Raw genomic sequence first — 15,010 nt, 5'->3', positions numbered from 1 at the left:
TTCCGTCCAGGTGTTATGGGTAATCAAAATGTGTGTTCTCATACAAATCAAAGCCAAACCATGCACCCCAATGTTCACAGCAGCACCATTTACAATGGACAAGACATGGATGCAAACTATATACCCATCAACAGATGAATGAATAAAGAAGCTGTGAGATACACACACACACACACACACACAGGAAAACTACTCAGCCATGAAAAAGAATGAAATAATGCCATTTGCAGCAACATGGATGGACCTAGAGATTATCATAGTAAGTGAAGTAAGTCAGACAAAGACAAGTATCATATTTTACCACTTATACATGGAATCTAAAAAATGTTACAAGTGAACTTATTTATAAAACAGAAAGAAACTCATAGACATAGAAAGCAAACTTACTGTTACCAAAGGGGGAGGGACAAATTGGGAGTTTGGAATTAGCAGACACTAACTACTATATACAGAATAGATAAACAAGGTCCCACTGTCTAGTACAGGAAACTATATTCAATAACTTGTAATAACCTATAATGAAAAAGAATATATATAACTGAATCACTTTGTTGTACATCAGAAACTTACACATTGTAAATCAAATATACTTCAATTTAAAAAAAAAGCCAAACCAGATGTTTTGCATAATATTACCTTTAAGGAGATACTTTCTTTGGGACACAATGGAAATTTTAGGTTTAATCCTCAAATCACCGTATCTTCCTGGAACCTGCCTCATTTACCGACTTTCCCAGAAACTCATTTGCCAATAAGAGAATTCAAAATTTGAAAACTTACATTAGTTGCCATTTTATATCTCCACAAATCAAGCAAAATTTCTGTAAAGTGTAGGCTTATATCCTTAACAAGTATCAAAAAAAACCATGTTTGAAGTCTACAAACTTCATCAGAAATTAACATGAAACTAGAAAAGACACCTAAACGAGTCTTCCTTCCCTAGACAGGTGAGTTCTTTGAACATTGTTTTCCATTCCCATCTAGAGATTCACCATTTATCAAGGAAATCAGACTGCCTTGTAGCTGCTCGTGGATAGAATGGGCAGTGGGGCAACGTCGCTCCTAATGCCTGATTATGCACTTGTCCCTCTATGACAGACGTGGATGCCCCCAGCTATGGCTTCTTCTGCCAAGTCTTTCTCCTCTGGCTGAACTTCACAATCAAAGTGAAATTTATCTGCTTAATTTAATACCTGCTTTGCTCAATTCATTTATCATTGTTTGGCTGATGTCTTTCCAAGTGGCAGATATTTGGGCGTAAATATTTTCTATTCCACGTGTAACTATGTAGCCCTGGGTAACTTTCATCAGGATGGCATGAAGCCATGTGAAATGATGGACTGTTTTCCTTCACATTACCTTCCTCCAGGTAAACTATTCTGTAGATTAGTAACCGGTTTTCCTTGATTTATTTCTGAAGGTTACTCCATATTCCTTTACACAGTATTTTTCTATGAATTATGCATGCTGTTAAGGTCCAACACCCAGCAAAGGATGTGGACTATAATTTCTCCTCTTGTAATTTACATTATACCACCATAAATGACTTAAGCTTCTAAATTTTTCATTCAGAAGATACAGCTCGATACTCGAATGGGAGATTTTGAAACCACTCGATAATACTGCAGTTTAGTACTGTTAATTTTGTTTCAAAATTGCTATCTCCATATGTTTTCATTCTGACCTATATACAAACCACAATATAGACAGGTAAAACCTACACTGACCTCAAAATGTAAAATATCTAAAATATGAGCATTATCTACCTCAATTTTTTCTGAAGCAATAAGATGAGAATAAAAAGAAAGAGATGTGAATGGAAATAGGAAAAAGGAATAAAAAGAGCCTAAATGCTATAGGTATTAGTTTTAATTACCCTTAGTTGCCCTGTTTTGTTCATCAAGCACATCTAAATAACTCTTTGTGAAACTGTTATCTCCTTTATTGCTTCAATGAATTTTGTTTTCGCCTGTCCTATTCTTTTCCGAGATTCTCCTCTGTCCGCATGACGTTGCCCTTTAGTTATTAAAAATTGTAAGCTGAAAGAACAGGGAGGTCTTGGCGATCCCTAACCCAGTGGTTCTCAAAGTGTGATGTTCCGGCCGGCAGCATTAGCACCACCCAGTCCCCACCCCAGACCTACTGAATCAGAAATTGCCAGGGTAGGACCCAACCATCTGTTGTAATCAGTCCTTCAGAGGGTTCTCCGGTTTGAGGTTTCCCCAGACGACCTCCAGGGCACTACCTCATGGCCTCTCTGCTCATCTCACACCAGCACCTGCTTGCTAGACAACGGCTTCCTACAGATGTCATCTGGCAGCACCATGCCCTACTCATTTTTCACTTTCCTCCTGGGCTCCAGCCATCTGGGACACCTTTAAAGATCAGCTTGTTCCTCATAGCGCCACAACCTAATATCCGGATGAAGGGGTGGTTAATCCCCACCCCCAGGAAGACACTGACCAGTGGGGATGAGAGCCTACAGACAAACGTTTCCGAACCCACCCCTTGGATGCAAATGCTGAGGCACATTTGAAACAAACAGCTCTCCATAAAGTGGTAGTCAACTCAGACAACTGGCCCATCCTTGTTTTTAGCCCCCTTTCTGTTACTCTTATGCTCGGATTTCAGTTCCCAAGATAAATTGCATATAAGCAGCGTGGAGAAACTCTAGCCTACGAAGGAAACTCTTTTATTTTAAAGATGAAAGAACTGGATGTCATTGGTGTTCCTGTTTAGGTGAGCCAACCAAGAAGAGCCAGAAAAGTCCTCTGGAGAGAGAGTAGGGAATCCCATGGTTTCCACTGAAAATTGCAGGGATTTGGGCTGGTTGTCTTTTAGGTGGTTTTTCACTTCTCTCAAAAAGAGAGTGAGGTTTAAAGTGAGTGTTGCATTCCTCAATAAAGCAAATAGAGAAGCAGTTATAATTCCAAGTACATCCAATCTGTAACAATTACTGCAGTATCTATAAAAAGAGGTGAATATTTCCACATTCCCACTGGGAGTAGGGAGTTGCAGTAAGTACACAGTACAATTTGTGACTCACTGACTCCATGAAGCATTAACTTCATACAGGTGGTGTTTCTGTGTATGTGTGGTGGGGGAAATAGCTAGTCTTTTCTCTCCCTAAAAGAGAAAGTGAATTTCAGTAAAAGTTGAATCTCACTAGGAACAGAAAGAGCTGATACAAACCTAGCTATCAACTTAATGCATTACCAAATGCCTTCACCTAAGTGTGCTCCATGCCTACTGACTAACATCTGTGGTATGATTATAATAGTAAGTTTCTTAGGGAAGGAAATCTTTTTCTTTTCTGAAAATTATTTTGCCCTCGATCAGAATATTGCTTTAAAATTCATATTTACATTCTATTCTACAAAATTATTTTTCTAAACACTTTTTCAACCCATGCATAATGCAAATGTTTTAAAATTATTGTAATGAAAAGCATTACATTCAAATCCATAAGATAGTTCCACTAAAGTAATATTCTGTTATGTGATTTTAATTTTTTCCTTTTTAATATTTATATACATACATTTTAAAAATACACACAGGGTCTGAAAGAATCATATTTAAGTGACATGTTTGGTTTGGCAATATATTTGAGTGAAACAGCTGCATAAGATGCATTATTTTATTAATTCACTTGTATGAAGACAAGACGAGTTTGGGACAAGGAGTATTTTTATTTAAATAAATTATATATAAATTATTCATTTCCAGTAAGTCTAAATTTTCTCGTGTTTTCAATCTTTTTCATGGAAAATATTTCACCTTTTACAGTATGTTTCTTAAATTACTATAATTAAAGGATCTGATTTGTAATTTTAAAGCTGCAGGAAAATATGATCACAAAGGTTTAATTAATTACTTGTTTTTAAAATTATTTTCTTCTCTTCGAAGACTTCACAATTTTTTAGTGATATTCTTTGCAGGCATTGCCTAAAGGTTATAAAACACTCTCTGTTGTATAGCCATTAAGTAAATATTTGGAATTTTTACTGAGCCTCAACCATCGAAAAAGTTGGTATCACTACTGACATTTAGGAAATAAACGAGGCTGGCTGTAGAAGGCTTTATGCAGACAGGATTCAAAAATGGCTTTCTCATCTTCCAGGCTAGAGATACTCTACTACTCCCTTTAAGCCCAGTTGGAGGTGTCAGTATGGCTCATGTATATTTTATAGAAGTCAATCTGATAAAGAAGCCAAGCTGACATATAAGTCAGTCATACTGTGTGTGAATGTGTATCCCTTATTACTTACAAAAGCCATTTATGAAAGTTTACTTCCAAAAAAAGTCAAAGTTGAGCTCCTTTGTTGCTACAGACAATATTGTTAAGTGAATCTTGTTATTCTAGCAAGCACTATCATGTTACATTCACACTTTAGTTAAAGGTATAGGCTTGGTACATCCATAGAAGGGATACTATTGAGCTACAAAAAAAGGAAGGGATTCGATCCATGCAACATGGATGAATCTTAAATGCATTTTGCTACATGAAAGAAACCAAACCCAAAAGGCTACATACTGTATGAAACCATTCATGTGACATTCTAAAAAACCCGAACTCTAAGAAGGTAAACAGATTCAGATCTATGGTTGCCATGGGTTGGTTGTGGGATGGAGGGATGTCTGTCTACAAAGTGGGGATTTTAGCTAAGGTGATGAAACTGTTCTGTATGCTACTTTGTCGGTAGATATATAACCTTATACATCTCTACACCACCAAGAATGAACTTAACCCTATGCAAACATTTTTTTTTACAGCTTTACTGATACATAATTGATATACACAGAACTGCACTTATTTAGTGTGTACAACTTGACGGGTCTGGCCATACGCAAACACCCATGATACCGTCACCACAATCAAGGAAGGAGACATATCCAACATCTCCCAAACTTTAAAAAAAAAATCAATCTGGATATCAGGGGACCCCAAAATGGCATGTAGATGGTGACAAATGAATCGAACTACACAGAGTAAGCAGAATTCTAAAACAGCCCCCGGATTTCCTACCCTAATCCCTGGACTGTGAACATGATGCAGTCTCACACCCATGACTACGTTATGTTACGTGTCAAATGGGATTTTTCAGATATATTTAAAATTACTAATCAATTGAATTTCAGTTAATCAAAAGACAGATTTTCCAGATGGATCTAAGCTAATCACACGAACAGTTCAAAAGGAGAATTTTCTCCAGCTGGTAACAGAAGTGAGATTCTAGGCAGAAGAGGGATTCAGTGCTGACTCTGAAGCAATGGGTCACTGCTGGCTTTGAAGTTTCAGGGAGCTATACATCCAAGGACCAGAAAGTAATTTCTAGGAGCTGAGAGTGGCCCTGGCCAACAGCCAGCAAGGAAATGAAGACTCCAGTCTTGCAGCTGGAAGGAACTGGCATCTGCCAAGAACCAGAATAAGCCTGGAAGCAGGTTCACCCATTGAGCTTCCAGACAGGACCCCAGCATCCTGATGTCTGATTGGAAGACCTTAAGCAAAGAGCCTGGAGAAGCTGATCTGGACTTCTGACCTCTCCAAATGTGAGCTAATAGAGTCATATTCTTTTTCAGCAACTAGGCAATGGTAAATTAACACAGCAACAGAAAGTGAATACAGTGCATTACAAATGTATGGCATATCCCCACTGGAGACAGGGGTGGGGGGGAATGAGCTGACCTACATAACTTTGGAAAACAGTGCTCTGACTGGATACTGAAGATTAAAGACAAAAGGAACTGCACGCAAACACTGTACTCCAATGGGTAAATTTTGTTCCTCACAGGAATACAGGCTAGCAATTCTGAAACTAATTTATATGCATCCTAGGATTAAACGAGTAAATAATTTGTATATGGTGGGAGTCAGGTTTCTCACTACTCCAGGAAGAAGTTATCAAAAAGCAAAGGGGAAAGGCCAGAATGTGGATTAGAGCATAGGAATAAACATAAACTCATGTTTACAGATGGACACCAACATAAAAATAGGTGTGTATGTACACATGGGTTAGAATACAAACACTGGTTTCCTGGTCTGTTCCTGAGTGAGCCTGGAATCAGTGATGCCCCGGTAGCAACAATGAACACACCTGGTGCCCAGATCTTAAAAATACCATTTTCCAATAAAAGGATTCAGGGCTCTTTGGAGAGATGACTGATTTTGAACTGGGTCAGGAAATACATATAATGAGCCTGGAATGTCTCATAGTGCCAGGAAACAAGGCAATGCTTAGATGGAACAAAACAAGAAAAAAAAAAAAAAAAAAGAACAGAGGCCTATCACAAAGAAGAGTCACCTGAGACAGCCCACCATGGCCAAAGCTGGAACAACTTTAGCAGTAAATATTGATATTACTGGACTGAAACACAAGTAATCAATCTCCATGAGTCTGTACTGATATTCATAAATGACTGAATAAATAAATAAATGAGGGAAAACAGACAATCTTCCTCACAGAAGAAGTCTGGGTAACAGATGCAGAAGGAACAAAGGATACAGAAAATCACCGTTTGAACACCACAGCAGTCACTGCTGCAGGCAGAAAGCCACGGGAAAACGCTCACATTCGTGGGCAGAACTTTCAGGAGAAACAGTGCATGCGTGGCCTCCAAGCATCTCCAACAAAACACTTACTAATTATTGGAGTGGCTCTAACTTAAATCCACAAAATCTCTGATGCTCCTCCGCCCGGGAGGTATACCTTGATCGTATTCCCTGTGGCTACGGGCTGGACTTAGCAAACTGCTTCTAACCAGCGGATTAGGGAACGGGGAAGAATAGTAACCTCATGGTGGAGAAAACTGGCCGAGAGCACTTTAACCAGGTGATCGAGGGAGCGGTCTTTGTCTCACACTGGCCTCAAAGGCTCTTGGCTTTACCGTTCACACAGACCTATCCTTTAATAAAAACAAAATAAGGCGGGGGAGGGTATAGCTCAGTGGTAGAGGGCATGCTTAGCATGCATGAGGTCATGGGTCAGTCCCCACTACCTCCATTAAATGAAAAATAATGACAATAAATAAATAAACCTAATTACCTCCCCCAAAAAACAAAAACAAAAAAATTACACACACACAAAAAGGAAGAATATTCTGGCCATACCATTTTTGACCTACTAAACTGCAAAGATTCATTTTATGTGTCACCTTGACTGAGCTAAGGGATGCCGAGACCTGGTAAAACATTAATTCTGGCTGTACCCGTGAGGGTGTCTCTGGATGGGACAAGCACTGGAGTCCATAGACCTGGGACAGAGACCCACCCTCATCAATGCGGGTGGACACCATCCAACCCACTGAGGGCCTGAATGGAACAAGAAGGGGAAGAAAGGGCAAGTTCTCTCTCTTTTGGAGCTGGGATGTCCTCCTTCTCCTGCCTTTGGACATCAGCTCCCCTGGTCCTCAGGCGTTCAGACTCAGACTGAATTATAGCTGTTACACCACCGGCTTCCCCAGATCTCCAGCCTGCAGAGGGCAGAGACTGTGGGACCTTCCGGCCACCACACTGCAGGAGCCAATAATTCTCATATTCTCATTCCCTACCTGTCTGTCTATCTATCTCCTATTGGTTCTGTTTCTCCAGCGAATCCTGACTATTACAGCTGCTTTCACATACTGCCTTGCATGGTCTTCATCTTCATACATGCATATAAATTTAGACCCGAAACAAAGACACCCAACCTGGGTGTGTGGAATCAGATATCTTGCAATTATCGTGGAAACACAAGTCTATGGGCATATTTTTCTGAAGAGAAATTTCATCTTTTTCAACCCAGGCATCAGACAATCTCAAAATGTCAAAAAAAAAAAAGTAGTCTTGAGGATAGCCTTTTTTTTTTTTTTTTTTTTGCTTATCTGTGCAGAAAATCTAGTGTTTTTGTGAAGAAAATACTTGATGCTTCTGTGGAATAAATGAATAAGTGAAAGGTATAAAATATTTAAATTACTTGGCCCTTTACTGAAAATAATAATTCTACCTCAATTAGGGAAATAGATGATTCTCTAAATGTGAGCTTCTACTGAGGCCAAAATCATAGTAGCTACCATTGTTTATAGGCAATTAATTTATAGTTCAATATAGAGTTTTCTTACAGACAGTTTTATCCTCATACAGAGAGTAGTTATGTGACCCAGATTATCCCTGCTCTCCCAGCATATGGTTTCATCCTGCCTGGCTTGGCATTTGTCCTGGATTTTTTGTATTTTAATAGGCTATTATTTTAATACGTGCACCCACATGCACTAAGCTGGATTTGGTAGAGCTGCGCTGTGTCCTTTCAGCTTCTGCCAGAGCCTGCGAACGAAATGTCTGAGTCACAGGTGCAGAAAAATAGAGGGCTTACTGAAACATGTGGTCAAATTTGCAAGGAACTGGCTGTGACCTTGCTCTCTTTTCCAAGCACTTTACAGACACAAGGTAATTAACACCTCCCTCTCAAGGACAGCGTGCAGGGCACTGGCTGATAAAATTAGTTGCTCCATGACAGGGGCAGTTGGGGACAGTGATTCCATCGGGTCTTGAGCAGTGGCAGGAAGAGAGCAGGACACTAGCTCCTGCTGGTCCCTTGGTGGTGGTTTGCAGTGCTGCTTATGGGAACACAAAGCCGCTAGGTAGATGCGGGCAGGGGGGAGCATGGACGTTACAGGTTAGGCAATTACAAGTCAGGGTACATGAAGGAAGTGGGTGAAGATATAACAGTCTGACACCCTTCCACAGAGGCTCTGTCATTTGTTGTGTGTGAGTCTAATTTCATTTACATATGCCTTTTTGTTTTGTTTTGAAATAAACCTTTGGCACCAATGAGCTCTAAAATGCACGTTACATTTGAAAAATCATGAGGTTTGATGTCAAACTTACACAGTGTCGAGATCTCACCATCCACAGGAAAACCAGAAGACACAGATTTGCTGAAGAAACACCAGCATCCACTTCAAGGTCGGTGGCTGTTTTGAGGATAGTGCCCCAAACCACCAATCCTCATTCAGCTGCAAAGTACTCACGTTTTCATTTAGATCAAGGGATTGTCCTCCTAAATTAATTTTGCTTGATTCTAAATATTTTCTGTACATATAAAAAATTAAATGGTTGCTTTACTATGTTAGCTCCATTTGTAAAATAATAAGAAAGAGAAAATCAACAACAGCAATAGCTCACAAGTTAAATGAGGCCATTTTATATCAGGACCATCACATATTTTAAATACAAAGTTATTTGTTAATACGTTTCAGTAAGTGTTCTATTTTTCCCTCCAGTTATTGGAATCAAATTTAAGCTTTGGGGAGTGTATCTGGTAGAAGGTAAAACATCCATTGTCACTGTAGCTGCTATTATAAATTCAGTAAAATTCTATTTTGAAGAAAATGTAACTTGACTTCGTAGTGATAACTCTCATAAACTGTTAGTGTACCCCAGCATCTTGAGAAAAGCCATTTCTTAATAAGTTAAGAAATCTATAGATTAGAAATGTATTTAAATCTGGCATTTATCACATTTCATATTAGCCACTTCATTAATGTACTTAAATGTGTCAAATATGTCGCATCAAATTGGCAACCTAACAAGCTGCAGCTTTGGAAGCTTTAGAAACTTTCAGGAACTTGGTATTATTGAAATAAAGTCTGCAAAGAGAATGATAATGATATTTACTCTCACAGAATAAAGGGAAGACCGAAACTTACAGATAAGAGCTAAATTGGCATATAAAATTTAGCTTTGTACTTCTGAAACAGTGTTTTAGAATACCTTAAGTTCCTCTTTATAACTGGATAAATATTATACTCTACCTTGGAACTATACTGGGAAAGGCTGCAATTGGGGGAAACATCTAAATTTGATGAAACAGTCAAAATCATCATCAATGGACACAACTTGTTGACAAGTTTTGCTTGTAAACATATCTGACAAAGAAGAGTACCTTATATGCAGACAAAAAGCCAGTGCCTATCAAAATACTCAGGCTGAAATATTTATATGTCTCAATGTGAAACAAACAGACGAGGATATTCTCCACTTAGCAGAATTTTTCTGATTTTCCCTGATGACTAAGCACTTACAGTTTATTCTCAGATTTAAAAATATGACAGCTTATGGAAAGAGTCATTTAAATGTGCAAATACTTTCATATTTATTAAAACACCAAATGCAATTTTAAAGAAGAAAGTAAGCATTTTTATTTTTAAAAATTAAATTTTAAAATCAAGAAATCAGTACACATCATAAGATAAAGGCAGAGCTAAGAAACAGACTGAAATACACGAATATGAACCAAGAAACACTATCCTGCTTACCTTTTTTTTAATGTGCAGATAATCAACATAAGAGGGTTTTTTTGTTTAATGTATATAAATATATTATTTCTAAAGTTCTACAAACTGTTTTAAGGAGGTAGTTTGGAATAAAAGTATACTACAGATCCACCAATAAAATGACCCAAATTTGTCAGTTAATAAACATGTTAGGTAAGTTTAACTATTTACGTATTACTAAATTTAGATACAAAATCAACATACAGAAATCTGTTGCACTTCTGTACACTAATAGTGAACCAGCAAGAGAAACTAAGAAAATAACTTAGAATTTAACTATTTTAAATTGTTATTTTACTCTCACAAAGTATCATCCAAAAATTGTGGATGATCAATCATAAGAAAAATTCTACAAGATAAAAATAACACAGATCATTGTCTGTGTGACTCTGTAATTACTTACAAATTCACCTGATAAAGGGAAGACTCAAACTTATGGACAGATGAGAGCTAAACGGCATGTAAGATTTAGGTTTTTTTCTTCTACAACTGTGCTTTAGAGTATCTCAAGTCACACAGCTCGAAGTCACAGAGCAGGCAGGACATGGAAGGTCAGGGACTTGAGCCAAGTCTATGGAGGAGCATTTAGGGAGAATTTATGATCCAAGGAGCAGCAGCATACCATGTGCAAGAAACACTGACATCATTCTCAAAATGCTTCCTCTACGTAAATTACAAAAAGAAAGGAGGGGGGAAGCAATTAAATAACACAGAAGTTCTTAAAAGACCCAAAGTACCAAATTTTAAAGTAAAGAACCCAGGAGGTGGGGGCAGAGCTCAGTGTAGAGCACATGCTTAACATGCACCAGGTCCTAGGTTCAATTCCCAGTACCTCCAGTGACAAAAAAATTAAATTAAATTAAAAAATAAAGAACCCAGAACAATAATAAACAGAGTAACACAGTCCTGATTGGAAAAGGCTTTGACAAAGGTTCCTGTTTAGAAGACGTTGGAAGAATTCTAAATCATGTTTTAGAAAAGAGGAAGGCAGACATCCATTGCAGGGAGCCGGGCTGGAGTATATGGTCTGGTGAGTAACTGTGTAAATGCAAAAAGCAAAACCAGCACAACACCTGTGGGAACCTGAGGGTTCCTGATGGCCGGTGATCAGAAGCCGCCATCACTGAGCAGAAGGCTAGTTTCTAAAGGGTGTATCAGAGATGCTAGGTAAAATGGAAGTAATACAGCTGCTTAAACAGGAAAAAAGAAGTGATAAAGTTTGCCTATAATTAAGAGCACCCATTTGGCAGTCATTTATTCATTCTTACATTCAAGAAACACTCACTGAATGTGTACAGTGTAGCAGGAAGTGCTTCACGCAGTGGGGAGAGAACAATAAACAGAACAGAATCCTTGTCCTCAGTGAGAACTCGGAGAGAAAACAAACACTTTATATGATCTCAGATGACAATATGCTAAAGTGTTGCAATAAAGATTAAACAAAGGCAGGCACGGGGGCCCGAGCAATGCGGCACAGCTTTAGACAAGGCGGCCTGGGAATCCAGCTACAGTTACCATCCTTTACTCTATATACACCAGCACAGTTCGTCCTCACAGCAATCTTAGGAGGGAAGTGTGCTATCATTTTCCTCATTTTATTGTTGAGGAGACAGACACGCTGGGTGACTCAGCAACCCGACCAAGGGCATCAATAGAAAACGGCACAGTTATTTCAAATTCAGCCTGTGTGGCCTGAGTCCATGCTCCTACCCATCATATTAGTTCTGCCCCCTGACTTCAAGGAGGTGACTCTGAGCTGAGACCTCAGCAAAGTAAAGGAGTCAGCCATGGGATGACCTGAAGAAGGACAATGCCGGGGGGACAGCAGGGTGAAAGGCCCGACTGAGGGTGTCATGGGCACGGTCGAGAAACAGCAAAACCACAAGAAGAAAACTGAGGGGAAAATGATGTCATATCTTCAAGATACTGTGGTCCGTTGAAAGGAGAATGGATGGTAGAGGTCTAAGCACAGAATCAGAAAGATGGGTTAGCAGAACACCACCCAGGAGACAGGTGATGCCAGCTCAGGCTAAGGTGCTGATGGGTGTGATGACCTTTCAGGCGTGTCTACCTGGCTAGGCTACAGTCTCCCAGGTATTCAGTCAAACACGAATGCAGGGAAAGGTTAAAGTCCATAACCTACTGACTTTAAGTAAAGGAGATTAGCTAGGGTAATCTGAGTGGGCCATATTTAATCAGTTGAAGGGCATTAAGAGTGGACTCAAGGCCTCCCTAAAGAAGAAAGATCCTCTCATGGACAGCAGCTTCAGTTCTCCCCAGGGCTTGCCCTGAAGATCTCCAACTTGCCTATTCAGTCCCCACAAGCATGGAAACCAATTCCTTGCAACGAATCTCTCAGTCTCCTATTATATGGCAAAGGAGTAGATATTACTTAGATTCAAAGTATACCCTAAAGGTGTCATTAGACACTGGCTGGACATGGTACGGGAGAGAGGGAGGCACTCTCTTCATCAACAATTTCAGATTTTAATTCTTCTCCCACTGAAGCTGTCAGAAACCAATGGAATAATCACTTTTTTTAAACTCAACTTTGGCACTGTCTTCACATATCCTCGTGTCTTTGGGCAAAATATCAGCAACAAAAACACAGGCAGTTATCCTATTGTGTATCTGGATGAGCTGTTCAAAATACCTAATCTATGAATTCACAGGAATGGCATTCAGAGCCCTTCCCCCTGGACAGAGACCCTGTGCTGAGAGACCTAACAGATGTAACAGAAAACAAACAAGAATGTCCCAAGTGGTAGAATAGTCCAGTAAGATTTGGTCCATTTATGCAATGGAAATTTACCAAGACGTTAGAAAACTGTTTGACAGAAAAATTAAATAAGATAAAATGATCGCAATATATTACTATTAAGGGTGATTCAGAACATTTGGGACAGTAATTAAGAACTCAAAACTTTTATGTAAATAGAGCTGCATTTAAACCCTGGGTCAATCGCACATTACCCCTACATCCTTGCTCTCCGTATTCAAACTCCCTGAGCCTCCATTCTCACCCCTCTAGGATAATATAGAGAGTAAAGGAGTGGAAAGTGCTCAACAGTGAACTGTGAGTATCAAATAAATCTGGTTATCCTCTGTGAGTGCACATTTCATGTGTGTGTGCATCTACATACACAAGTATATGAAAATACACACTCCATGTAATATAGCCATATGTACAAAACAGTTAATGTGTATATATACACACAAAGAGCAAGGTGTATACATACTAAACACACAAAAGTATTTTCATTTTACACTGAATGTCAAACATGAATCTCTGGCTGGGTTTGTGAATTCACTTCATTCAGTCAATAAATATTCATTAAAGAACCTGTATGTTCCAGGCACAAAATGCTAAGTACAGGAGAAAGAAAGGGTGATAAATATAATGGCTTTTACTGTTTTACTTTCCAAGTTTTCTACAATGAGTTTAAATTACTTTTTAAATACAAAAAAAAAGTTATTTTTAAGGACAATGTAACTTAAAAAAGGATATTACAAAAGAAATGTAAAATTTATTCTACCGGTATACGGAGAGAAAGGAAACAGCAAAGAAATAACTCCAAGGCACCTGGCTCCACCCTGGAAAAGACGAGGTCACCCTGAGCTGCTCCCATTACGCCTGGAATGATTTTCTCTGCTCTAGGTGCTTAGGACTCCAACTTCCTTCCACATCTCTCGGGTGAGCCATGCTATTATGTCAGCACAGTCTCATGATTGCATCTCCTTTCATAACCACCTTTAGAGTCTCATGGACAGATTTCCTCTGGCCATAAGGTCTCCTGGAAATGTTTTCCAGTAGGACCTTTGCCTTTACAGAAGCTGCCTCATCTGTGTTAGAGAGAGAGAGAGAGAGAACGTGTGTGTGTGTCTCAATTATCCATTCCACCACCTTCTGTTTCCTGGCTGAAAAAGGAATTATAAGATATGTGGTCTGTCAGGTTCTCCTATCATAGGCACCCTCTGTGTCCTCAATTTCTGTCTCCGTGAAGGGAACACAATAATGGCCACCCTGCTCATATAAAATACATTAGCAGTTATTAAGTGGTTTTAGAAATGCAAACGTACTATTCTGATATGAAAGTGTTTAAACTGTGTGAAGTGACTACGAACACATCTCCTTTCAAGGCTTTTCCTTTGGGGCCATCACTTCCATATCTTATGAGAAGAAGGGTAATACCTGGACCAATTTCACACAGCTATTACAAAGAGCATCCGAAATGTTAGTTTAAGCTTCTGGAAAATTATCCTCCCCCAAAATGTCAGCTTAGTGCTTATCGATAGTAATCTGAAATACGCAGGATGTCAGGGTGAACTATGTACTTCCGTCCTTACAGATAAAATACTACTCGGGTTCAAAGCGTTCATTCAAATGCCTCTCCTGAGAGGCTAACAGGGCTGCTGCTGCTCGAACATTTGCTGCACTAGGTGCAGAAACCCCGAGGAGGCTGTGGCGCTGTTGGAAGATGAAGGACCCCGCTCCTCAGCCACTGCCGGCTCCCAGCGTCTTCATCAATCTCTCCAGCTGGCCGTGGGGGCAATGCTTTCTTGCTGTAGTTTTATAAACAGGACGAAGTGAGCTACTGTTGCCACATCCACTCAGGCTTGACTACCTAAAGATAAATACTTTAACTCTTAAGCTTCAGAGAATAGAAAATCTGGCAAAATGCCAAGACGTAAGGAAATT

At 39.3% G+C, this 15,010-nt stretch overlaps 1 protein-coding gene across 7 annotated transcripts in view; it reads right to left on the bottom strand.

Moving 5' to 3' along the window:
* Positions 1 to 15,010, bottom strand: part of LOC105079804 (uncharacterized) — a 429,087-nt gene that overhangs the window by 299,921 nt on the left and 114,156 nt on the right. The window contains exon 5 of one of the 7 annotated variants that reach the window (XM_074370391.1): positions 10,158 to 14,936. The exons of the other annotated variants lie outside the window; for them this stretch is intronic. The gene's annotated coding sequence lies outside the window, so the exon portion shown is untranslated. Of the gene's footprint in view, positions 1 to 10,157; positions 14,937 to 15,010 lie in introns of those variants that run through there. 7 annotated transcript variants of the gene reach the window in all.

The sequence above is a fragment of the Camelus bactrianus genome, chromosome 9 (assembly GCF_048773025.1).
Source record: "Camelus bactrianus isolate YW-2024 breed Bactrian camel chromosome 9, ASM4877302v1, whole genome shotgun sequence".
NCBI classification, from domain to species: Eukaryota; Metazoa; Chordata; class Mammalia; order Artiodactyla; family Camelidae; genus Camelus; species Camelus bactrianus.
This window is presented reverse-complemented; position numbering and strand designations above follow the sequence as displayed.